Here is a 27533-nt window from a genome sequence, read left to right as displayed (position 1 = left end):
ATATAATCTTTAAGGGTTTGAATGACCATAGATAACAAATCCCTGCAGGACTGGACCCCAAGGCCTGAGAATAGTAGCAGATTCCCTGCTAAAGCTAGCCTCCGCTAGCAAAATAATTTGTAGAAATGTAGCATTTGTTTGTAATGAGTGTCCATACCCCCTGCATTACATTCATATACCCTAATATGGAATATGAACATGAATATGAGGGATTGTTTGGTTTACAAGACCTATTTTTAAATACTTTAAATAGATCCGTTGTTTATCAATAAGGCCTTGTTCACATCACATTTTCACTGGCCATTGCAGGTATATGTAGAAATACATAAAAAAAAAAAAAGTATTCAAACATATATTGTGGCTTACTAACAGTATAACCATAGGCTTTGATTGACTAAATGTAGTCTACTTGTAATGTATGGTCTGTTTTACACTGACATACAACAGATCAGAGGATTTTACAACTAAACTACTTTTGGTCTATTTTTGGTTATTCAGATTAGTAAAATGTAACCCCTGATTTAACGTCCGATCACGGGAGGTCGGACTTCTGGGCCCCCCACCCTGGGATGTTCTCCTGCGCAATGCCCCAGCCCTCCCTGTGTATCTCTATGGGAAAGCAGAAGTGCTGTACTCTTGTATCCCTGGCTCTCCCATAGAGATATATAGAGGGGGTGTGTTGACCACCGCTTTGTGCAGTGGTCGACACAGCTCTGTGCATGGCGAGAGTTGGGGTGCTGGGCAGATCCCCTGCAATCAGACACTTATCCCCTATTCTTTACATAGGGGTACATTTTACTAAACTGGACTACAGCTTTAAAGCCTATAGGTTCGAGGCGGTATATTTTTTAAAACCTTTTTGATGGGGTATGGCCTACATGGAGAGCTGAGCGGTCGCACATTGCTGTGCTCCCGCTAGCGCAGCTCTTATTATCCTGAGAAATGATGTCTTTGGGCTCCAATTCTCTCCTTCTGGTGCTCCGGTGGTGTGGGAAGTTCTGCAGGTGCCTCTGGTGACGTCCTGGACCGCCGGGAGTGAGGAGAGTGTCGTGGCGGGAATTCTTCTGCTGCGGCCCTAGCTGAGGTCGGGGATCCCTGAGGAGCTGCCGGTCACCAGCAGACAGCTGAGGAGTGCTTTGGCAGAAGAGGCTGCTGTGCAGCTGGCAGGTGAAGGGGACAGCGTGGAGGCCCTGATAGTGGGGTGTGGTCAGCCATTACTTGTCCTTAATGGGCGGAGCCAGCTGTTACCTGGGTAACTCCCATGCCCGGGAAGTGAGGAGAATGAGTGTGGATGTGGGTAGTTGACAGCTGCTGCTGGTGGAAAAACAAACATGCGGTAGAGGTTGCCAGACAGTCTACAGAAGATGAGGTCTCCTCTGATGAGGGTCCTCCGCCTGCCGGTGACCTTGCTAGACGTGATTCCTGTGCTCCTACTCCTCTGGTCTCTAAGGTCTCTGCAAATGCTACTAGATCTGGTGCTCCGGTGGTGTGGGAAGTTCTGCAGGTGCCTCTGGTGACGTCCTGGACCCCGCTGGGAGTGAGGAGAGTGTCGCGGCGGGACGTCTTCTGCTGCGGCCCTAGCTGATGTCGGGGATCCCTGAGGAGCTGCCGGTCGCCAGCAGACAGCCGAGGAGTGCTTTGGCAGAGGAGGCTGCTGTGCAGCTGGCAGGTGAAGGGGACAGCGTGGAGGTCCTGATAGTGGGGTGCGGTCCACCATTACTTGTCCTTCATGGGCGGAGCCAGCTGTTACCTGGGTAACTCCCATGCCCGGGAAGTGAGGAGAGTGAGTGTGGATGTGGGTAATTGACAGCTGCTGCTGCTGCTGGTAGAGACAGTGGGGAGAAATTAACCCTTGGTGTCCTCTACTGTGCCTGGAAAGCATTATAAGCAGCTACACCTGGGGGAGCTTAGTGGCTAGCTGTCCGGCCTCGGATCCTGTCGGGAGGAGGTGGTGTCGTGGACCCCGTTACTCGGAGCCTGTGAGAGTGTGAGCTGCCCTGTGCATAATACTGTGGGGCTGAGAGCTGACCCAGCCGGGTTCTCCTGTATTCTGCTGATAGTGCCCTGTTGTACTGGACTCTGTGAATCTACTTTGAATCTACTGTTTCCTGACCATTCTTTCTCCGAGTCATTAGTCCTCTGATTGCCTGGCTCCTGTCCTATTGAAAGTCTGTGGTGTCGACTTGCTGGACTTTGTGGTGTTATTGCTATTGGTGGCCATGGGAGGTCAGAGAAGCCGGTCTAAGAAAAACAAACATGCTGTAGAGGTTGCCAGACAGTCTACAGAGGATGAGGTCTCCTCTGATGAGGGTCCTCTGCCTGACGGTGACCTTGCTAGACGTGATTCCTGTGCTCCTACTCCTCTGGTCTCTAAGGTCTCTGCAAATGCTACTAGAACTCTCAGTCAATTTACGCGGCCCCCGGGGGCGGAGGAGAGCTTGTCTCCTGCTCCTTCTCCTCCTATGTTTCCCAGCTCTCCTGGCTCTGAGAGAGGTTGCTCGCCTCATCATTCTGCTTGTCCTGCTGATTCAGTGGATCAGAAGTTTACGCAACTTTCAGCAGCATTCACATTCTGTCAAACAATGATGGTTTCCAAGGTGGATGAACTCTGTCAAGAATTTGTGATACTCCCTCATGAGACTCAAAAGCTTAATGAACACACTGGCGAGGTTGAGCATAGGATCTTCACTGTTGAGGACACTTTACAACCTATCCCGGCAAAATTTATGTCCATGCAGGGACAAATTAAGTCTGTACTTGACAGGGCGGACGACATGGAGAATAGGCTGGGGCGGAATAATATCCACTTGGTGGGCCTGCCCAAAAAAGCGGAAGGTTCAGATCCAGTAGCCTTTCTGGAGACATGGCTCAAGGAACTGTTACCATCTGATACCTTTTCACCCTACTTTACAGTGGAGAGGGTCCATCGGGTCTTGGCTCGGCCTCCCCCCCGGGGGCCCCTCCTAGAGCGTTCCTGGCGAAGCTTCTACATTATAAAGACAGAGACGCTACCCTTAGAGCTGTGCGCATTAAAGGAGAAGTATGCTTTAATGATAGCAGGGTGGCCTTCTATCTGGATTTCTCTGTGGAGCTACGTAACCAGAAGAACAAGTTTACTGAAGTTCGTCGCCTCCTCCATTCCAAGGGCTACCACTATGCCATGCTGTTCCCAGCCTGTCTTTGGGTGGTGGATTGGACTAATACCCAATTTTTCACGCCCCCGACTGAGGCTTTGCAGTGGGTGGATATGGCTCCTGCTGCTGCCCCTCCGGACTGACCAGTTGAACAGATCCTTGGTCTTGCCTCATTATCTGCCTTACTGTGTTAGTTAGCTAGAGTAGGGGGTTTGGATGTCTCCTTGAGTCCCCTTCGTGGGTCCCTTAGTGAGTTGGCCCTAGTCTTTTTTTTTTATTATTAATTTTTTTATTATAATAATAAAATTTACAAAACTACAGTATACGATTCAGATATACATAACAGCACCAGTCAAAAGAGGCCATATAGCCAACTTGTACTTGTTTACATCTAAGAAGTATACATAATCATTATTTACACCCCACCCCCACCCCGCTCCCACCTTCTGGCACAGAGGGAAGGAGAGAAAAAAAAAAATTTTAATTAGTTGGGGCTGGGTTGGTGGGAGGGTGTGGGACTGTTTGGGACACTAGGACTTTTGCTATCTCTGATAGGTGAGTGTTTCAGGGTCTAGGTCTACACAAGTTTATAATGTTAGACAGGGTATTGTTGGGGATGTATTTGTTATGTTTTGCATTTGTTTTTGTGTTTGATTTTCTGTTTGTCTGTCCGTCCGCCTGTGGTTTTCAAGGTGTGTGTTCCCGGAGTCCCTCGGGTGGTGGTGTTGTATCCCAGGTGCGCCTTTAGCTCTGTTTCATTCCTTTGGTGGGGAGGTGGGGTTCCCTGTCAGGTTGTATATATACTTATACAATACATACATATAATATACAATCATGAGTTGGAATGTTAGAGGCCTTAACTCCAAATTCTGTGGAATGGCTGTATCTGCGGAATGGCTGTATCTGTGGGGTGTTTTGGGGGTCCTAAGATATGGTCCACGGTTTTGGGCATGGGTACAGTTGTTATATGATAGCCCTAGGGCTAGGGTGCGCACTAATCTGGAGGTCTCAGTCATTTCAGCTGGGTAGGGGGACGAGGCAGATGTGCCCCCTGTCTCCCTTCTTGTTTACCCTGGCAGTTGAGCCCCTGGCTGAGGCCATCCGAGCGTCTACCTGTATTCATGGGGTCCGTAGAGGTTCCTTGGTAGAAAAAGTGTCATGTATGCAGATGATACTTTGGTTTACTTAGCAGATGTCCATGATTCCCTAATGGCCCTATTCACTCTCCTAGATGATTTTAGTTCCTTTTCCGGTCTCAGAGTTAATTGGGCTAAGTCTTCCTTGATGCCTTTGTCTGTGACGGCGGACCATGTTCCATCACTTCCTCATGGGTTGCAGGTGGTCACTCAATTTAAATATTTGGGAGTGGAGATTTCTGCTTGTGTGAAAGATTATGTACAGTTGAATTTAGATCCAGAGTTGTTGTCTGTGATAGCTAAATTGCAGGCCTGGTCACCTCTGCCCCTGTCTCTGGCTGGCAGGATTAATATATTAAAAATGATTCATCTACCATCTACCATATCTTTTTCATCTTTCTCCTGTGATTCTTTACAAGGCTGAGTGGCACTTTGAGGTCCTTCTACTGCAGTGGTTCTCACCCTGGGGTACAAGTACCCCCAGGGGTACTTAGCAGTTCTCCAGGGTGTACTTGAAAAAAAAATCAGTAATGGCAGCCACAGCCACTGGTTACTGGTCTGGACCACTTTGAAAGAAATGGTAGGCTGATGTCACTGCACCGCGGAGCAGGAGGACAGCAAAGGGGAAGCACAGGCACTGGGCTGCTGTGGGTAGTAACTACCATCAGCTTTGTTGCTCCACTGCCCCTGCAGACCGGGGACCTACTGCTATGAGCAAAAAGCAATAGGACCACAGACCCAGACCACAGGAGCAGTGGGACACCAAAGCGGGACAGTATGGTGGCCTACAACTATATATGGGGGCAGTTTGGGGGCCTACAGCTATATTTGGGGGCACAGCCTAACAACAACTTTATGGGGGCGCAAAGCGTGTACTATTACTGTGTGTGACAATAAACATGCAGAGTTTGTAAATAGGTGGATATTGTACTGCCGAAAAAAGCCTAAAATGTTTGTTTGGCTGATTCTGTGGAGAAGTCTTGTATGGGAGAAGTCTTAATGGCGGTCTAGGCCAGATAGTGAAGAAAAGAAAAGTAAACAACTCCGGTTAGAGAAGACATCACCTGTAAATTGGGGGACTGGGGAGATAAGGAGAGGAAAGGGGCCTGTTATAGAGGAAAGTAAAGCATATGAATTATACAATAATCATTACAAAATGTCTTTAATATGGGGGTAAATTTTTTGGGGAATGGGCTGTCAAGAGCTACTCAGGCAAAAAAGGTTGAGAATCACTGTTCTACTGGCAGAACAAACCTCCATGACTGGTTCAGGCGCTGCTCCAGGCGTCCAAACAGGGGGGTGGATTAGCTGCTCCTAACATGCATAATTACTTCCTAGTGTCTCAACTGGTGTATGCTGCCTGGTGGATCGACCTGGATCTGGCAAACGCTTCTACTGCTCTAGCGGGAGCTCTCATGGGTTCATATGAAGCATTGACCAATACCCTGTATAGATATACTCCTACTTCTTGGTTGTCGACCCCTATTAGAACTATGGCCGCGGTGTGGTCGGTGGTTTCTAGATGCTTTCCATCACCGGTAATGTCTGATAGGGCACCTCTGTGGGGGAATACTCTTTTTGAACACCTGCTGGAGTTGGAGGCTATGGAGCGTTCACGGAGTCAAGTTCGCGGAGTTAGGTTCACGGAGTCAAGTTCGTTTGGGAAGTTTCCTCCTCTCCCCTCATTCCAAGAAATGTGTGACCGCTTTCATCTCCCTCAGAGTGGCCAGTTTAGGTACTTCCAGTTGAGACATGCGGTGGTGGGGCAATTTGGATCTCTTGACGTGACCCCAGCCTTTTCTGAAGTGGAGTTGCTTCTGGGTACCACTGACCTCACTAAACCTTTGACTCAGGCTTATGCATTACTGCAATCAGCGGGTCCAGATCCATTTGAGTTGACTTTTGTAAAGTGGGCGGAAGATCTTCCTGATTTGACGGTTGATCAGTGGAGGGAAGTTTCTAAGACCTACTACCCCAGGGTGGTTAATGCTATGGATCTGCTTATTCAGATTCAGCTCATCCTTCGTTTATATTACACTCCGGTTAGGCTGTTCCGTATTGGTGTATCTTCCTCAGATGTTTGTTTTCGGTGTCTTGCGGATGTGGGCTCTCTTATACATGCTATGTGGAGTTGCCCTTGTGTAGAACCCTTGACTGACCCCTTAGAATTCCCCTATGTGTTCTCCCCTGTTGTTTGTCTGTTGGGTGTTATTAATGACTTAGCATTGGGCTCTCATAGGTGCCTACTTATTAGGTTTCTTTTGTTCTTTGCACAGAAAGTTCTGATTATGGCCTGGAAGGATACTTCCCCTCCTCCCATTGCACTGTGGTTTAACTTTGTTAACAAATATGTACCGTTTTACAGGACGTTGTACATTAGTTGCAAATGTCCTAAGAAATTTGACAAAGTCTGGATGCCCTGGCTGCTTATAGGAGAGTCGGTTGTACCCCCACAACGGGTCGGTTCTCCTGGGTAGACTGGTTGTTTCTATCCTGGTCTAGGAAGTGGAGGGTTACTCTGGGAGTGTGAGCGAGTGTGTCTGTTGTCTATGTTCTGTTTAGTATCTTGATGTTGGCTGGGGTGGATTTTTTGTGTTGCAAAAAACATGAAAGTTATAAATAAATACTTAAAAAAACAACAACTTTTTGATGGTATACTAATGTATAATTTCAATGGACAATAAAAAAATATAAATTAGGCCTTAGCTAGGCCGCCTACTGATTTCAAATGGCATCTGTGCAATGCTTTTTTCCAGTGTTCTTGCTGTGGAAAAGCTGAGCACTTGATGCTGGGTTCTACCACAGATTACCACTAAATGCTGGCAGTCTAAGCAGACTGTGAACAACAGGGAATCCTTCTAACAAAAAGTGATTATTAAAATTGGATAACACCTTTTATGAACACCAGCTTCTCATTGGTCAGAGACATCTGTAATGATTCTACCTGCACTAAAACCAATGCACAGGGTTATAGTGTGGGTGAACTGGATTTAAATCATGTAATACTTACCCGAATCGGTGCTGCCGTTTCAGGGATATACAATGTATTAGCCTCCATTGTTAATATGTTAATCGCCGGTTTTGCGCAATAGAGGCGGAAGCTAGCATCCCCGACTCCTTTCTCTCTTTTCTGATATGGCCTCCCACCTTGCACTCAAATGGGCAAAAGGGGTCTCATGAAGAAGGCAGCTATTGCTTCCATTGCGCGAAACATATTAGCATTGATGGCTAATACACTGAATTTTTCTAGAATGGCAGCACTGATCCGGATGAGTAAAACATGATTTTAATCTGTACTATAACCCTATGTATTGGGTTTTGTGTGGGTGAACCAGCTATCAGTTTTCCTTTAAAAGCCATGATTATTTATTTAAATAATAGTATGAATGACCCAAACTGTCAGTGGTCAGCTTTCCATAAAATAGGCCATTTGCTGTGCATGTGTATAATATATAAATCTGGATTTTGACCGATTAATATAGGTGTGGATATATTTATATATCCAGCACTGTAGAGAATAGTTATACAATTGTTGGATAGTAATTTCCTGATACAATGTAAAGAAATTAATGGATAATAATATTCATGATATAGGACTTGTTTTCTATGAAGATTTTAGTATGCCTAGAGGCATAGCCTGCTATTCACTTGAGCTTGGACTTCTATGCCTTAATCACATGTCACCTTTCAAAGCCCTCCTGTCAATCTTATTGATGTGTGATAATCAACTCAACAACAGCTTGGGGCATTGTCTAGTGCCACATCTCCAGTCCTTGGGGACATGGCATGATGCAACTGTGGAAGGAAAATGAGCTTGGAGAGCCTAAAAATTACAATGCTGCCAGAGGAGGGGTTCATCATATCCTACAGAGAGGGATAATGCAAAGCTTCTGGATTTCATGGAATAAGGATCAATTAACAAAAAGTGTGCCTATTGTACCTTTAAATTAATGAAAGAAATACCAAGTAATGCACCAGATAAAGAGTAATGGCAATAAATCAATACAAACATAACAAGAAAACGGACAACTACAGCTGTATCTATCCAATATCCTGATAAGAAAAGAATCGAAACACAACACTGTTAATCTAATTACACATTGACAATACAAACATAGACAGCCAATAGCTTCTAAACAAAGTAAGAAAAACCAATCTAACTCGTATGACTTCACTGTTACAAAGTAATAAGGAAAACATTGAATATCCAGCAACAAAAAAACTCAACTGTATGAAAACAGAGGAAATGTATTCTACCAGATTGTCTATATTTGATACTGATAAAAACTCAGGCTTCTTTTACATCTTTTAGCATCATGGATTAGATTGATAACAGGAGCCATGGCATTGTCACCAGTCTATTAGAGATGTACTACACTGACATTGATGGGATATTTTGGTATTCTTGTATTTTTGACACACTGCACTATCCTACACATAAAAAGTACTGGAATGACCAATGAAACCACCAACAGAGGATCCATGTTCATTGAGCCTAAAATCAACTGAATTGAAATAAATTCTGTTGGCGCAATGATCCTGGATGTGAAGCCAGCTTGTCACTGATATACAATAATTGTTGGCCAAAACTTTTGTTGGATGAAAATCCAAATGATGAATCTTCTATTAACAAGCCTGCTGATTCTATGGAGGCACTGGGATATCAGACTCCACCAGACTGTTAAGGAAATGGTAGTCCTTAAAACCATTAGACCCCTACTAAAACAAATGGGATTGGTCAACACAAACTTTATGTGTAAGGTCATCTTCAGTTTAATTGAGGTAATGTATGGTATTACAGTTTTTAACATTGTTTATAGGTGTTATCAATATAAGCACTTATCAACTGGGCACGGAGACGATGCCCAGGGTGTTTCGTGCATGAGCTCTAATAAGAAATAATGGACCCGTGCATGAAATCTGATGGGCAATGTACAATTGTCAACTGTTCCATCTACCTGGACAATTGTCTGTACAAAGTCCAGGAAATAACATAATTAGATATATAGTCAGCCAGAGAGATCCTTGAAAGGGACAACAAAGAGTGATAAGATACTCAAGGCAGCCAAAAGAAGCACTAGGCCTTACAAAAAACAATAGTGAATGAGCACCAAGGACATGCAGAATGAGAGGGGAGCACGCAGGGTGAGACAGAAGTCTCTTTGGGTGACATAGATATAAAGTTAGAGCAGAGAAGAAAACTCAGTTTATGACAGCAAATAGAAGGAGACAGTACATGTGAGTAGAGACAGTACAAGGAATAAGCAGCTGGAGAGGATGTTGAGATAGAGACAGCACAAGGATATTCAGAGAGACATCCGAAGAGGGAGGGTGAAGAAGGATGGAAAAATCAATACAATTACTTTCTAACGGTGTGTTAAGAGAGTGAGGTGTCGACACACTGTCTGTGTGTGAAAATATGAGCTCCTTATATACACTGGCAGGGTCTAGCAGCTATCAGATCAGCCTTCTCACTGCCGGAATACAGTCTAAGAATGTTTTTTCATGAAGCACAACATATGCTCATTATCACGTTTACACACTGATGTATATGCATTGTGACAGTATGTTTCATTCAGAAGATATTACGTGTTATCAGTTGTGTCCAGCATGCTAATGTCTCTGTATGTTATCAAAGGAGCACATGGTCCATTAACATAGCATATAAATGACAAAAAAAAAAATGAGTGCACCCCCCACAGATAAGCCATTAACCCTGAAAAGACCACAAACATGAAATACGGTAAACAAACCCCTCATGGTGGTTACCCTTGCTAATGAGCAGCCCCCTTGTGAGATGCAAAGAGAATTCATTAACCCTTTCAACTTTCAAACCCAGCAATCTATTCTCAAGTAGTATTAATGGTTTAGCTTAGAAGAATAAGGTGTTATTAACCTAATCCTATCAAGGAGAATTGGAATTTAGTAGCAAATGTTTCCACCAAAAGACTGTCGTTTTGCCATCAGGGGAAAAAAAAAAGACAGAAATTAAAAAAACAAGATACAGACGCTTTTGTAAAGTCAGCAACAATTTAGCAGTTCATCTATCTTTAATATACGTTCTTAACAGCAATAATCTCTTATATGGAGGTGTGTAGATGTAAGTATTTCATGCGCAGACAACAAAGAATGTATGTAAAATACCAAACAGAGCCAGGTGAATTAGTATGAAGATTCTATAGGGAAATAAACATGGACCCAGGGAGAGAAGGAGAACAGAAGCATAAGCCGGAGAGAGGGGAAGACAAAAGCAGAGTGACAAAATATGCCCAAGATGGTTGGGGGCGGAGAGAAATGCAGAAGACAGCAGAGAGACAAAGAGAGCGGAGGAAAGATGAGAGACGAATAAAGAGGCTGCAAACAGCTTTATGACGCACAAATATCATTACTGTGCGAGAAGCTGATAGATGTACCTGCTCAGTATGTAAGACTTCTCAGCTCTGCAACATATAGTCTCTAAGACAATGCACTGTATGCATTACACACAGTAGTATTATAAACATATGTGCTAGAAATTCAAAGCAGGTAAATCTCAGAGAACCAGATGTGTTCACGATAGCTGAATGCTTCATGCTGCTGGGTCTATGAATCTATTCATAAAAGTAAATAAGATACATATCAACATAAATTCTTAAGCCATAACAATATTTAGCAAAGATTCTGCTGCTCTGATTCAAAATATTGCAATATATGTGCTTCCCATCTTTTGACTATAATTTGTGAGCTTCTTAGGCTAGGTTCACATTGCCATTTGAATCCGACCCATTAAGGATCCGATCAGCTTTTTTTTTTTTTTTTGAGCCGATAGGACCCTAAAACGGTTCGGCTGCAAACAGCTGCTCACTTGCATGGGGTCCGTCGGGGATCCGGTAATTATACAGGAAATTAGGGGAGAAAAAAAAAGTGCTTGCACTATTTTTTTCTCCGCTAAACTCCTGTCCTTCTGCCCAAATTGTCGACGGAACTTCGAATAGTGGAGTCTGACTGCAATGTAAACGAGGCCTTAGTATCGAGCATATCGAACCTGGATGGTACAATAAAGGTGGAATAAAACAAAGCCAAGAAATGTTCATGTGTAAATTGAATTCTATGACTGGGATTACAGCTACAGTGCACCATAAATATGACCACTATCTACATGATTATCTGGATATTGGTCTGAGCTCCGCATTTAAATACAGAAATATTTTGAAAGGCTGAGTAATGCAAAATAGTTCCTACGCTAAAAGAAGAACTACTACTCACAATGATGAGGTGCTTCTAGCAAACCATATAGACTACAATTATAAAAAAAATTCACAGATTACGTAAACCGGATAATCCAGTAAATTAAATCAGAATGAACATTTATAAAACAAAACAGTTCAAATAAGATATTTATTTGCATCTCAGGTAATATGAGAATAAACCTAACAGCTTTGCTATGGCCTTAGTACATCTATGTACAGCTTGCAAGATGTAAAGGGCCAAAATAGGGCACCCAAAGACTTATTTGTGGATGTTATTTTTCTCTGTATGCCTCTAATTTTATACAAAGACATCACAAAAGGAAGTAGAGCCGACAAAGGACTCTGTCCATCCTGCAAGTGACTAATACGGATGCCAATCTGCCTAGAAATCCACAATATACAGTGAGATCACAGCTGCGATCTTGCTTTATATTGCTATTTTATAGAGAGGCATACAGAGTTTATACCTCTGTAGGTTTCAGAATAAATCAGACATTGCATGCCATATCAGGACAGTAGTCTTCCCTAGAATAATAGCTTAAACTGATGCTGTACTGGGCTCCATACAACAGCAAAAAAGTGGCACAAGTGCCTCCATACACCCTCCCATACATAGCTCTGTGGTTACTGATTTTAGTTCATGTTGCACCACATAAAAAAATGAAACCTGGCCCAAATTCTTTTCTACTCTAAAAAACGTCTTCATCTTCTGTAAACCGTTCTTTGCAGTCTAACCTTCAAAGGTTCTTATTTCTCTAAAGGGAGCGGAGACTCCTTCCTGTATTACTCTGTAGAGCAAAGTCCCCTCAGTGTTTGATGAATAAATCCTATAGAGTAACATAGGAAGTAGAAGTTCCCCAACAACCCTTTTGATGAATTAACCTGTAATTATTTTAAGCCCTTTGTATTTTATATTTCTTCTCTCTTATGCCACCCCCTTTTCTTTATGTATTTCTGCTTTCAGCATTGTAGATATCTCAGTATATTTATATTATTTAGCAAGAGAGGAAAAAGGACCAGGCTTGATGTGTAAACCTTTACTGTTCTTTCCTATTTTTGTATAGGTTTTGATACAATTGTGCAGCTTATCTTCAGAACATATAAATCTAAAATAAAGTAAATTTTTCTCTTTTTGCCAGATTGTATGGTATGCGGAAAACTGTACCTAGATATGTAAAGTATCAGTAATATCCAGTTGTGATTTTTGGGCACCTTGTTCCATCTACAGCAATACATTTATGGACACTCCCCGAAAATAAGACATACCCATAAAATAAGCCGTAGCAGAATTTCTAAGCATTGGCGTAACATAAGCCATACCCTGAAAATAAGACCTAGTGGTAGGCGTGGCTAAGCTTACCGGCACGGAGCAGTAAAGAAGACTGGCAACCCTTCTCATCTGCCCCATCATGACAGCTGCTATTTTGGTGATGACCGGAGAAGTGCCGGCAGCCCCATTAACAAGGTTGGCTCCCCCTGACAGGGCCCGGTCCTTCTGTTCGTGCTGCCAGCCGCGGCATAGAGGGAGACAGAAAGTGAAAGTAAAAGTCTCCTCAGTAAAGTGAGGAACAGAAAGTTCTGCTTTGTGGGTCTTCAGGGGGAAGAATAAAGCTGTGGCTGCCGTTTTACTCAGCACTGTGGGTCTCTCTCTCCAGGACCAACCAGCAACAGTATGTGGGTTTCTGTATTGTTGTATCATACTTAATAAAAATAAGACATCCCCTGCAAAATAAGCCATAGTGTGTCTTCTTGAGGAAAAATAAATATAAGACAGTGTCTTATTTTAGGGAATATTATATAAAAGCTACTCTTAAATGGGTTAAAAAGTACCCTTTGCTTGCATTGAAATTGTTTGTCCAATAGGTATAATAAGAGTTTCCAATAAGTCTACTCTTCCATTTCATTATAAAATTAAATTTTATTATAAAATGGGTAAAAATGACATATATGTGGCTCCATATGTGAGTGGGACAGTCAATATTCCATGATTCTAGTGCTTAGGTGCAGTGTATTAACAACCATATTTTTTCAAACGTAATCAGCCCCAGAATGAAGAAAATGGTTGCAGACGTCCATATGGAAAATAATAAAACAAAACTGTATAAACAAATTGATATTATTTCACGCTATTATTGCTAACATTCAGGCTGTATATCCAATGAATTAGATATGAATCAGATGAAAAAAAAGGAATGTTGACATATAGCGCAGTTTACCAATCCAGTTCAATGGACCAAATGTAATATACTAGTAACTACACTGCTCAAAAAGTAAAGGGAACACTAAGATAACACATCCTAGATCTGAATGAATGAACTTAACATATGAAATACTTTTATCTTTACATAGTTGAATGTGCTGACAACAAAATAACAGAAAAATTATCAATGGAAATCAAATTTATCAACCCATGGAGGTCTGGATATGGAGTCACACTCAAAATCAAAGTGGAAAACCACACTACAGGCTGATCCAACTTTATGTAATGTCCTTAAAACAAGTCAAAATGAGGCTTAGTAGTGTGTGTGGCCTCCACGTTCCCGTATGACCTCCCTACAATGCCTGGGCATTCTCCTGATGGTGGTCTCCTGAGGGATGTCCTCCCAGACCTGGACTAAAGCATCCGCCAACTCCTGGACAGTCTGTGGTGTAACGTGGCATTGGTGGATGGAGTGAGACATGATGTCCCTGATGTGCTTACGGGCCAGTCCATAGCATCAATGCCTTCCTTTTGCAGGAACTGCGAACACACTCCAGCCACATGAGGTCTAGCATTGTCTTGCATTAGGAGGAACCCAGGGCCAACCGCACCAGCATATGGTCTCTCGAGGGGTCTGAGGATCTCATCAAGGTACCTAATAGCCCTCAGGCTACCTCTGGCAAGCACATGGAGGGCTGTGCGGCCCACAAAGAAATGCCACTCCACACCATTACTGACCCACCGCCAAACCGGTCATGCTGCACAACATTCTCCATGGCGTCTCCAGACTGTCATGTCTGTCACATGTGCCTAGTGGGAACCTGCTTTCATCTGGGAAGAGCACAGGGCGCCAGTGGCAAATTTGCCAATCTTGGTGTTCTCTGGCAAATGCCAAACATCCTGCACAGTGTTGGGCTGTAAGCACAACCCCCACCTGTGGACGTCGGGCCCTCATACCATCTCATGGAGTCTGATTCTGACCATTTGAGTGGACACATGCACATTTGTGGCCTGCTGGAGGTCATTTTGCAGGGCTCTGACAGTGCACTTCCTGCTCTTCCTTGCACAAAGGTGGAGGTAGCGGTCCTGCTGCTGGGTTGTTGCCCTCCTACGGCCTCCTCCATGTCTCCTGATGTACTGGCCTGTCTCCTGGTAGCACCTCCATGCTCTGGACACTACGCTGACAGACACAGCAAACCTTCTTGCCACAGCTCGCACTGATGTGCCATCCTGGATGAGCTGCACTACCTGAGCCACTTGTGGGTTGTAGACTCTGTCTCATGCTACCACTAGAGTGAAAGCACCGCCAGCATTCAAAAGTGACCAAAACATCAGCCAGGAAGCATTAGAACTGAGAAGTGGCCTGTGGTCACCACCTGCAGAAGCACTCCTTTATTGGGGGTGTCTTGCTAATTGCCTATAATTTCCACCTGTTGTCTGTTCCATTTGCACAACAGCATGTGAAATTGATTGTCAATCAGTGTTGCTTCCTGAGTGGACAGTGTGATTTCACAGAAGTCTGATTTGACTTGGAGTTACATTGTGTTGTTTAAGTGTTCTCTTTATTTTTTTTGAGCAGTGTATGTTCGGTCTATTTCTTCAGGATATATTCTACTTTGATTTTGGGGGACTGAAAAATATAGTAGACCATGTTTTTTGAGTCCTAAAATAGAAGAATGCGTTTGGGAAAAAGGCAAAGTGTCAATATGCCGGCTGCTGTTGGAACATGGCATGTGTCGTAATACTTGCTGCATATCTCAGATGTACAGCCCGTGTGAATGGGGCCAAAGATCATTCCCAAAAAATGATCAACATCAACACTAAAATGTCAACATTTCATTAAAATGTAATGGATAATTCAAACAGGTCTAAGATAAATCCACATCCCCATAATATATTTCCTTCAGTATTATAGATACTGACAGGAGCTGTTAGGACAACAGAATGTGTCCAGCTGAGACTTGGTGGTGCTGCTGACTCACTATGGCATAAAGATGCTATAAACATGACCATTTTTCTATTATGTCTCCTTTAAAAATATAAGGTGTAAGGTTTATAGATGATAATGAAGAATAATGGATGGGGGCAACTATTCAAAGTACATGTTAAATGCATGTAATTTATTTGCTGATGCAGAATAAAACCATATAACCTGTGCACTGTGAATAGGGGCATTTATTAATAAATGTCAGTGTACAATGCAGGCTAACATTTAAGTTCAATTATAGGCCCCAATAACTTTAGATTACCAATTCCATATGATGCATGACACTATATAAGTGGAAAATAGCTCAGAAAACCTGAAAATGGTGGGACTGCAGTAAATCTACCCATACACCATGTCACACTTACAAAGGTTCCAGGAAGCATACATACGGTATAGGGATTTGTTAAGCAGAACTCCCACACAGCCAAAATAAGAAAATCACCAATGGGCACCAGTTCTTGGAATAAGTTCCTAATCTTTCTGAGAATATCTAAGTAAAATAGACAGTGCCAGACAGTGTAGATATACCACCCAACTTAAATAACAAAGAAAAAAAATGTTTCAGACTTTTTTAATGAGGACGCCAAGTATTTACTAAAACAGGCATGTCAGGAGACCCCTGGTCCATTTTAAGGCTAAGTTTCTACTTGTTTTTTTTTTGTGTGTGTGTGTTTTTTTTACCCCAAAAACGCCAAAACGTCCCCCATGGTGTTTTTTCATTGAAAAAGCGCTGCGGACAGATGTTAGCTATAAATCAATGAGAAATCGCTAAATTCTTTTTCCAATTTGCATTTTTCAGTTTGCCGTTTTTTTTAAATCTATTTAGCATTTGTTCACTCTTTTTTGGCATTTTCAGCTCCTTGGTGGTTTTTCAAAGTCACAGCATGTTGAGTCTATGGCGTTTTTTCCCCCTGAAATCATGGAAAGTCTATGGGAGTAAAAAAAAAAGCACCAAGAAAACGACATGTGGGTTTTAACTTTGGCGTTTTTGCAGGCGGTTTTTAAAAGATACAGCAGTGATGGAAAAAATTGTATCTAACAAAATTTATCTTTTTTATAACAAAATTTTTAAAACAGGGATCAATTTATGTGTATAGATGCGGTCAGACGCTCTTCTATGGTCCCCTGCACTGCCGTATATATACACCTATTCCTATTTCCCACAGAGAGCTGTGATTGGCCAGATGGTTAGAGCCAATCCCAACTCTCTGTGAGAAATATGAATAGGTGTATATATACGGCAGTGCAGGAGACCATAGAAGAGCGGCCGACCGCATCTATACTTTATACAGGAGGATCACATCGGATGTCAGGGGTGACATCTACTGTGATCTTTCCTTAACTGCAGGTATTACTACTCCCAACATAAAGCACACTCTGCTCAATGCTGGGAGCTGTAGTACGTGCATTAATAGAGAGATCGCAACAGGTGTCAGACGTTACACTCGCTGTGATCTGTCTATTAATGCAGGTACTACAGCTCCCAGCATGGAGCAGAGTGTGCTCCATGTTGGGAGAAGTAGTACCTGCAGTTAAGGACAGATACAGCAGGTGTCACTCCTGACACCCGATGCTATTGTCCTATCTATTGCAGAGATGTGGAGCGGCTGTATACAGCGCTCGCATCTCTGCACTATAATCCGGCCAGTGATATGAATTAATTTTTTTATTTATTTATTATATTTACAAATTCATATCAAAACACAAAAAACATCACTCATTCATATTTCCCTCTGAGAGCTGTGATTGGCTGCAACCATCCGGCCAATCCCCACTCTGGGCGGAAAATATGAATGAGTGATGTTCTATTCATATCACTGGCCAGATGTTGTATAGTGCAGAGATGGGAGCGCTGTATAGAGCCGCTCCGCATCTCTGCTATATTATGGATGATCGCATCTCGTGTCAGGAGTGACACCCGGGGCGATATGTCTCTTAGTACAGGTACTACTACTCCCATCATGGAACAGTAATGGAACAGTAGTTCTGCCTAAAAAATGTAAAAAATAGAGAAAAAAAAGTGAAACACACACACACACACTTTATTAAAAATTAATTAAAATGTAGTTATAAAAAATATAAATTTCGTTAAATACATTTTTTTTTACCACTACTGCATCCTTTTTTTTTTTCGTACCCAACAAATGCACAAATGCCAAAAATGCATTCAAAGGCAAAAAACACCAGAAAAAACACCAAACACAGGAAAATGCTGTGGCATATTTTTCTGGCGTTTTTTGGGCCACAAAAAAAAACAAGTAGAAACTTAGCCTAAAGGTGTTTTCGGGAAAAATGGAGTAACAGCTTATTAATAGCTGATCAGCAGGGTGCCAACACCTGCCATCTTTGCCTTTTAGCACAGCCGCAGCAACCGGATGTAAACAATGTGTGGCCCTGGAGGTAGGAGGCCATGTACATTTGGGGAGGATACATTAAAAAAAGTTTATAATTCTTAGCTTAGAATAGACATTCTACCAACACTCCAGTTTTCTTTTAGAAATGGTGCAAAGATCTGGTTCATCGGGGGGGGGAATTTTAATACTGAATTCACTCTTTTTTTTCGCAATTTGCCCCAGATTGCATGAAAAAGTGTCTTGCGGCAAATTTTTTAATGAATTTCACCTTGTTACTCCATGTGCGCCAATTTTTTCGAGGATTGTGCCCTTAAATAAAAGAGGCAGGCAAGTGAAGGTGCAAACTTAGAATGCATAGTCTAAGTAATACTTAGTAAGGTAGTAAGGCAGTTTTTGAAAATCTCCCTCTCTAGTTTTTGTTTGTACTGTCTTTATTGTCTTAGTGTATGGGCGTATTTGTTTGCACAATTCTGGCATTTTCAGCTCATTTAAGCCATTGAAGCTTTATCACTGGGTTACTACAGCACAGCTTCCATTGAAGTGACTGTATACATTACATGTAATTTGAATGAGATCGAATTTTAATGCACAGATGATTATTTTTGCCAATCTTTTTTTTTGATCAATCTTCGCATTTACTCTGGACAATTATCGTTAAGAACCCTCATGATCTCCAAGATTTTTATTAGAATTGCTATGTGGAAATGGACCTTTACATACAACACAGAATGAAGCAATAGGCAAGGATTTAGAGCAATGTGAGATTAAGGTGTCAATATCAGTTCTGGTTGAAGGGTAGATATCTATTTTATTTTGGTGCAACACGAAATCAACAATAAGACAATTTAAGTGTTGAGGAGACTAACCAACTATTCTTTTATTATTAAATAAAAAATTGAGATGATATTTTTCAGCTGGAAAGATCTTCTGTCAGTAGACTACCATTGGTGCTGGTGTATCACTAATCCCTCTTGACATCACTAATGGAAATATATTGCCTGTTTTGATCATATGGCAGCTAGTATTCATGGAAACAAGCATTCTTTGTGATTAACTATCTGGCTGGAAGTAGTCTTACTGTGGGTCAGGCTGAAGCTCCACAACAGCTCATGATAATCTCTGCATAGAACCCTTTAAAAATGCTGTTGAAACATAGGGACTGGTCAAAAGATCACTAAGGGTTTGTTCTCACATGACAGCTGCATAGACTTTGATCAACCAGAAAGCAGCCGATCAATCATTCAGTCACACAGCGGCAAATGATGAGCCAATCTTGCCATATACGTCTGTTTTTAGCTGACCACATGGTGGATAACATTTTTGGCAAGAACAATTGGCTGATCATTGAACACTTTAAGCAACTTTTGCCAATTTATTCTGACATATGGCTGGTAGGGTTATACGTAAATACAATAGCCCTATGTGTAACACCAGCTTCATTTTGATCTTTTGGGAAAGGCACATAATGGATAAAAGTAAAAGTATATGGACATTAAAACATCACTTCCACATCTAGGAGATGAAGTGTTATTGGATCCTCTATGCTGTAGATAAACAATTTACAATTCAATGAATACTCAATGAACAGCTATTGCACTTATTTTGCTCCAAAACGTATCGGGGATTACTACCGAAGATAATTCTTTTTTGTTAATTGGGGGGGGGGGGGGGGATCAAGGAGCGCCTCTAGCACCTTGGGGTTCCATACTGGGAGCTTGTGTGACTACAATACACATAACACATGCTCTTGTACTGCATGCCCACCTTAGCTAATGCTCTTTAGGTACTACTGATGTCTTTTTGTTCACTAAGGTGGTAATACCTTTTTCACACAGGAGACGTGCTACAAATCATTAAAATGTTACTATCATTCAAATGTTCAAAAGTTTTGTTCAGGCAGGGTCTCAGGGTTGAGACCCCCCTCTGATTGCTGTCACGCCCCCTCCCGTAGGCTTGCATTGAGGGGCGGAGCGTGACGTCACACGGGGTGTCGGAGGCGTGACGTCCCACGCCGCCGGCCTTGTGGTCGCCTGATTACAAACGGGGTGACTCATGCATGATCCCGGGTGTCCCCAGTGGCGGGACTCCCGCTATCAGGCATCTTATCCCCTATCCTTTGGATAGGGGATAAGATGTGTAAGCACCGGAGAACCCCTTTAAGTTATTAAAAAGCCTATTATTACAACGATCTTAAATAGTTCCCCCCTTGTGTTGTCAAATAGCAGCCTTTAAATGGGTACTCCGGTGGAAAACTGGAGGACTACTGTTTTCATAAGGTATCTGCAACAATGTTTAGGTAGGTGATGAATGTGAAAGTAGCACCCAAGTAGATACAATGTTCCAAGGTTTTCCAGAAGAACCTGACAATGGCTCCACCAGCTTGCCTTCTTCGCAGAGATATAGTTCCTCGTACCATCTATTTCCCAGACCAACATACCTTCTCCCATCACTCCATGGTAAAGTTGTAATGCTGACGAATCTACTGTAGGCGCTTTTGGCAGCGGACAGCATAGGCCCATTGGCCCACATTTATGATTGTAGGTGTAAGTGGAGCATTTTTTTACACCTTTTTTTTTGTGTGCTGATAATGTGTAGGAGCACCAAATTTATTAAATGGTAAAAGAGCTTTGATAAATTTTGTGCAGGTCCACATTTTCTGAAATTTCTGTCTTCACATACACTATAAAGCTACACCATGTCTGGGCTGGTGTAGTTTTAGAGACTTTTCAGTGGCTTTGCGCCTTTATCATGTGTATTGCCAAAATCAGTGGATTGCAACTCAAAATCAGCAGAAATGTGTAAACAGAAAGGGGCAAAAAAAGGCGCAAAAAAACCCTGCTTGCATCTTTTTTGCCCCTTTTTAGACACAAAAAACAGTCTAAAGACAATGATAAATGTGGGCCATTGAATGGCTTTGCATTACCATATACATCAAGCTGTCACCTTTCTATTATAGCCTGCATTAACTTTTTAAGTAATTTATACTATAGTAGGTGTTCTGTGTTGGGCTAGCCTTCCACACTCATCAGCATTTGAGGGTGTACAGTCCATTATATTGGTACACTTCTGTGTGGCTGGAATAATATATATCCAAATTTCAAAAATACAGAAAAACATTTTAATCAAAAATTTCAAAATCGGAAATTTTATACATTTCAGATGAATGTAGGTCTACCAGCTTGCAGCCAAAATGATATTATGAAAAAAAACATAATACAAAATGGCATGGTGCTATCTTAATACCACTGCCATTTTGCTTTAGTGACTGGCAGAAGTGTCAAGTGGAAAACGATGACAAGTCCTAGCAATATGATCATTACTAAGAGGACTACACATTCTAAACATACAAGACATGATGGGGGAGATTTATAAGAACCTGCCCAGAGGAAAAGTTGACCAGTTGCCCATAGCAACCAATCAGATCGCTTCTTTCACTTTTCAGAGGCCTTTTCAAAAATGAAAGAAGGAATCTGATTGGTTGCTATGGGTGAATCGGCAACTTTTCTTCTGGACAGGTTTTTATAAATCTCCCTAGATATCTTTCGTTCTTTAAAAACGGGAAAAAAAATTAAGTCTGTACTAACCATGAAACATTTCGAGTCTATCTGTCATTCTTATTGGAAGATACTAGATCTGGTATCCTATAAAAATATTTCATCTTGGCCACTTCCTACACATCATATGTGACATAACAATTGAGACTAAATATAGGTAACATAATCTAAATGACACATTTTCAATGGTACTATTTCCTTTTAGGCAGCTGTGGGACATCCTAAAAAAAACAAAGCTTGTAAAAATAGCTGAGAATATCTGTAGCACATTTATATGTAAATTATACAGAAGGTTTTTGAAACTGATGATCTGTGCGATAAACTATGCACTATCTTCTAGTAACCCTATTAAAGCCCTGGAATGGCTGCTTACACTGAACAATGGTTCTCATTTAACTGCTCAACAAATGTAGATGAGATGTACAATAATGCCTTTTGCATGGAACAATCTTTTAAATCGCCAATGAACAATTGGTTTAAAAAAATTGTTTCAAAAGTTTGATGGATATTTTCTATCTGTACATTCAGGGGGAAAGCATTCCCCTTCCCAACAGTAAGGCAATGTTCACACTGTGGAAATTCTGTGATTCCGTTCAAATTTCATTCTACATAGCTTGCTGCAGAAGTTTTAGCAGTTTTGCAGAATTTGAGTGCAATTTCTGGTGGTCAAAACTGAATTCTTTGGAAATGTAAAGCCCCGTTGACTATAATGGGATTCTTCTCAGAATTCTGCAAAATGTAAAGATACGTACAAGGTTTTTGCAAAATCCGGAAAGCAGAATTTTTGAAGCAGAATCCCCATTCAACACAATGTACAGAGTTTCCTAGCAGAATTTTTACAGCAGATTCTGCTAGGAAATTCTGCTGTGTGAACATAGCCTTAGTGTCATTGTTTCCTGGCAACAGCTCTCCAACACTTTGGGTTGACAGTAAAATGTTGTTACAAGCAACATTTACCAATACCATTGCCAGTATTTAACTTTTTGTGGATTCATGATGGAGAATTAACATTAAGCATTCCCCGAAAATAAACCCTACCCCGAAAGTAAGCCCTAGCAGGATTATCAGGGTAAGCTGCAATATAAGCCCTACCCCGAAAATAAGACCTAGGCCAGGGGTAATCAACTGGCGGACCGCGGTCTAGATCCGGACCACGGCCGCCAGTAATGCCCGCAGACACACACGGCCCCCCCCCCCCGACCGGTCCCGCGGCAAGTTACCGTAATTGAGCTGGGACAGGGACGTTGACGCTTTAAAACGTCCGCGCGTATGCACGGCCGACGTCACGAACGTGTCCCTTCCCCCGGCTGCTAAGCAACAGAAGGAGATCCCGCCGCCGCCGAGAGCTGCAGCTTCCGTACAGTACAAGTTGCGGACGCTATTGTATGAAGGTAGGGAAGTGCTGGTCTCCGCTGGGGATGAAATGTGTACCGTAGTTTATTATGGCAGAGAGGTGGGGGACACTGTAGGAGTGTGGAGGATGACGGGGGAAGGGGAGAATGAGGGGCTATAGCAGTGTGGAGGATGGGGGGCTGTAGGAGTGTGGAGGATGGGGGGCTGTAGCAGTGTGGAGGATGGGGGCTGTAGCAGTGTGGAGGATGGGGCTGCAGGAGTGTGGAGGATGGGGGCTTCGGGAGTGTGGAGGATCGGGGCTGCAGGAGTGTGGAGGATGGGGGGCTGTGGGAGGCTGCAGCAGTGTGGAAGATGGGGGGGTGCGGCATCCTCCACACAGCTACAAACCCCTATCCTCCACACTGCTACAGCCCCCCATCCTCCACACTGCTAAAGCCCCCCATCGTCCACACTGCTACAGCCCCCCATGTTTTTAAAGGTACATACCGTAAATAAATAAGCCCTACCCTGAAAATAAGCCCTAGTGTGTTTTTTGTGACTAAAATTAATATAAGACCAGGTCTTATTTTCGGAGAAACACGGTATTTGATAACTTTAGCACCAATGTGCCTAATCAAGTCCTGGTGGTAACTGACCACACAAACTGATCATCCTAGTCAATGACCTTATGAGGCAGTTGAAATCTGGCGAAACACGTAGGGGATGTTGAGCATGATTACATGGGCTTTGTGGTAGGATCAGGGATTGTTCTTCACTCAACATACCGCTGTTAGGGTTGAATTTGAGTTCACTTGCCATTACTAATGGCTGACGAGAAAGTATGACAACATCCAGATGTCAGATGCAAAAGTTATTTGAACAACCATATTCCCTGCTCTTTGTTTCCACTAGGAGTTACTATTAGTGACTGCAGGTGTAGGTATTTCTACTTTTTGTACACAAAACCACTACAAACTATGGCTATGCACAGTTAATATAAGTATCATGTGAAAATAGATATTCAAAAATAGAATTTTTGTAAGCACTGGTTGTACAAGTTCAGGTTATGAACAACTACAGGCCAACTAACCTAATATGACAGGTGAATGTATAAAAGTTTTCAGTTATCATCACATGTCTTTTGCATAAAGGAATGTAAATTGGTATAAACATCTAAGATCAGCCATTTTGACTATTGTATATGAAATATTGATGGTCAGCTAAGCTTTGTGATTCTTCCCATCCAAATGAAAAAATAAATAAAAAAGAAACATTTGTATATTATGATATCGAAGATATTCCTAGACAGGTTCCTAATATGAATGATATATCTGTATCACATGGATGCACAAGATGCTGGACACTAACTCAGCTTCTCTGCCTGGGCCTAGGCCATACCACAAAGCTGGACATCTATAACCCTCCCACAGTACACTTGTGCTTATTTTCATTATGCAAACAAATGTAATCATTAGATTCAACCATACAGTCCATAAACTATAAATCGTAATGTTGTAGTCAGTCAATGTAATATTAGATGTACGCATTTAGCTTATGACCTTGTAGCACATATATATTATGATGTCACACATTTTATACATGTGGAAACACCAATAATAACCACACTTTGGGTTATATGTCTGCATCACCAACTGCTTATTCCAATGAATATTTCCATCTTTCTTCATTTGATATTTTTAGATGTACATCCTAATGTCTTTGTATCCCTGTAGCTCTCCATGGCCTCCTTCTCTGTCACTGACTATACACATGTGAACCTCCCACAATATTCTTTCCAAGCACATATGAACCATCTCTCAATGTTACTCTATGGAAACCTGATCTTAAATACTGTGACATCTTTACGTTGGTCTGTACCTTTAGAAGTCTCTTATAATGCTTTAATGTATACACATAAGCCATAGGCAGTCCTTTCTCTCTCTGAGTCTAGCTGAATCTATAAGCAATGATGTGTTTATAGCAGAATAACCAGTCGGCCTTTCTCTGTTTATATGGAAATTGTGCTTGGGCCTCCATCACTGCGCCTGCCTGTGTCAATACCGGAACCTTCTTCTATATCTCTATTTCTATGTATGTCTCAATCTCTTTTCATGTCTTTTTGTCTCAGTGCAATTGTTCCAGGATATGAGCTCCCTGTGCTCAGCATATGGCTGTGTATATCTGAATGCATACAAGGTCAGGCCATGTTTATCATAACCTCCCGTGGCTTGTCAGTGTGGACAAATAAGCCTCCTTTATTATGCAGACATCTCTGCATATATATTGACCACCCCCTTCTTCTTATGTATAGCCTTTGTGTATACGTAAACCTCTCAAATGATCCGTCTATCTGTGTGGAGATACATGCACATATATAAACACACACACACACATATATATATATACACATGTATTTTTCTAAACCCCGCATTGATTATATTTGCACCTTATTCAGCATCCCACTGCTTGGGTCTCTATCTGATCCCTCCCACAGTATCCTTTTATTCCGTATTGCTGGTCCTCTTCGGGTACAATCCACTCTCCATACCCTTTTACCATACAGCAGCTTGTATATGGGCATTGTCTATTTAATAATCCTATGCTGCTCCTCTAGTGCTTTATATACTAAAAATCTGCCTCTCCATGGTCTATGTCACCCCCATTGTAAAGGCACTTATTCAAGTAATGTGATGAGGCCATCAGTCAATCACAGACATACAGCGGTTGTGATGTCACAGGACAGGTGTGAAGGACTGTCAGGCCGCTGCTGGTCTCATTTGGAGAGTCTCTTCCTCCTTGCTCCCCTGGCTCTGTCCTGGGTTTACCTACAAATATCTGCCAAAATTCAATATAACTAGAGCTGCTATAAGAAATCTTGGCGTGCCTATATGTGCTTTATTATGTGTACAGCTCACGTAATATGTATATAGCAATATAATATACCCCTGACAACCCAACAAAAGTATTCATATATGTGTGTGTGTATATATATATATATATATATATATATATTATTTTTCTTTAGATAAGTTTCTACACACATACATACAGATGACATATCAATGATGGTATGACATATATGTCTGTATATTTCCATATAAACAGGGAAACATATTGAAATGCATACTGTGTGCATAAATAAATAAAACCATGGCCAATAAGTATACAAATATACTGCTATTCATTATAAATTATTTGCGCCATATTTACATAATGCTAACATAACGGTGTAAATAAAATGTAAGTTACTGCACAATAGTACAATAGTACACATATAACACAGGCTTTAATGGATATATGGACATGCACACATACATGCAAATGTGTGTGTACATATAGGTGTGTATATATATATATATATATATATATATATATATATATATATATATATAGTTTGGTTCATTATATACCTATGTTTTTGTAATTGCAGATAGAGATGCTGCTGCATGTAACTGTAAACTGTAAATGGGTGGAATTATATATATGTCAATTTCTATACATCCATCTACTCCCCTCAATCAATTGCCTTCTGACCCACAAGCCACAAAATGAGAGAAAGAGGGAGAGAGATGGAGGGAGAGAGACGAAAAGAGAGAGAGGAAAAAAAACAGGAATAGATTGTAAAATCAATGCTACTTACAGCTTAGCTGGTGCGAGAGGATAAAGCTGTGTCTGAGGGATGCTGAGGAGGCGGTCTCTCCCTCTCTCTCTCTCCCTCTCTCTTTCTCGCTCTCTCTCTCGGGCTTTCTTGCTCCCCCCTTTACAGAAGGAAGATGAAGACTAGGAAAAAATAAATCAATGTCTTTGTGGTGTGAGGTACTTTCTCTGTGTGGACAGGGCTTTTCCTATTGATTTACAGTCTCCGAGACACCTCTACCTCTCCCCCTCTCTCTCCCAGATCCATTCACAGACAGCTCCTCTCTCTCCCCAGCACAATGGAATAATCAATACGCACAGACACACACACACACACACACAACACAGCGCTGGGAGACTGAGCAGGTGCAAACAGAAGCAGCCTGTGAGAGACACTGTTTCCTACCTCTGGACATGAAGGGGTGGTGGCAGAGGGGCACTGGAAAGGACAGCAGAGGTGTAAAACTGGCAATTTTGCTTAAAAATGGGAAATGTCTAAAGTAACCCTTTAAAAAAAATGGGTGATTACCTGCGCCAAGAGACAACAGCACAGAATATGGAATACAGGAGAAAAAGGAGATATTTCCATAAGAAAACCATTATCTCAATAACAGCAATGTATTCCGCTACAAAAAATGCTACTTTTTAGTCTTCAAATTATTAGATGAATTCAATAAAAAGGAAAATGGACACAAAGCCACGGTCCATGAAAAAACCCTAAGCATTATGGCAGTACAATAATAGTAATAATGAGTGCAAGGGGCAGACTCACCAAAGGATCCCTCATGAAGCCCAGGCATTGAGATGATTGGTCCTAAGCCCAAAGAGGACATGAGGTCTACTAATGGACAAGACCACCAGAAGTTCACTCCACAGCCTGAAAAACACTGTCAAAAAGATGTTTTACACACAGCATCTTTATAGAGATGTCCAAAAGGAGACGTATCTGTAGAAAAGTTACACAATGTGGA

At 41.8% G+C, this 27533-nt stretch overlaps 2 protein-coding genes across 3 annotated transcripts in view; one reads left to right on the top strand and one right to left on the bottom strand.

Moving 5' to 3' along the window:
• Positions 1–27449, bottom strand: part of ZFHX2 (zinc finger homeobox 2) — an 86992-nt gene extending 59543 nt beyond the window's left edge. Inside the window, exon 1 of one of the 2 annotated variants that reach the window (XM_056526436.1) lies at positions 27335–27449. The gene's annotated coding sequence lies outside the window, so the exon portion shown is untranslated. Of the gene's footprint in view, positions 1–26566; positions 26865–27334 lie in introns of those variants that run through there. The other variant, XM_056526428.1, reaches the window with a different exon arrangement.
• The window catches only part of THTPA (thiamine triphosphatase), an 82608-nt gene that overhangs the window by 12744 nt on the left and 42331 nt on the right, over positions 1–27533 (top strand). The gene's annotated exons all lie outside the window — the stretch shown is intronic.

The sequence above is a fragment of the Hyla sarda genome, chromosome 1 (assembly GCF_029499605.1).
Source record: "Hyla sarda isolate aHylSar1 chromosome 1, aHylSar1.hap1, whole genome shotgun sequence".
Taxonomy (NCBI): Eukaryota; Metazoa; Chordata; class Amphibia; order Anura; family Hylidae; genus Hyla; species Hyla sarda.
The sequence above is the reverse complement of the archived record's forward strand: the minus strand, read 5'-3'. Positions and strand labels throughout refer to the sequence as shown.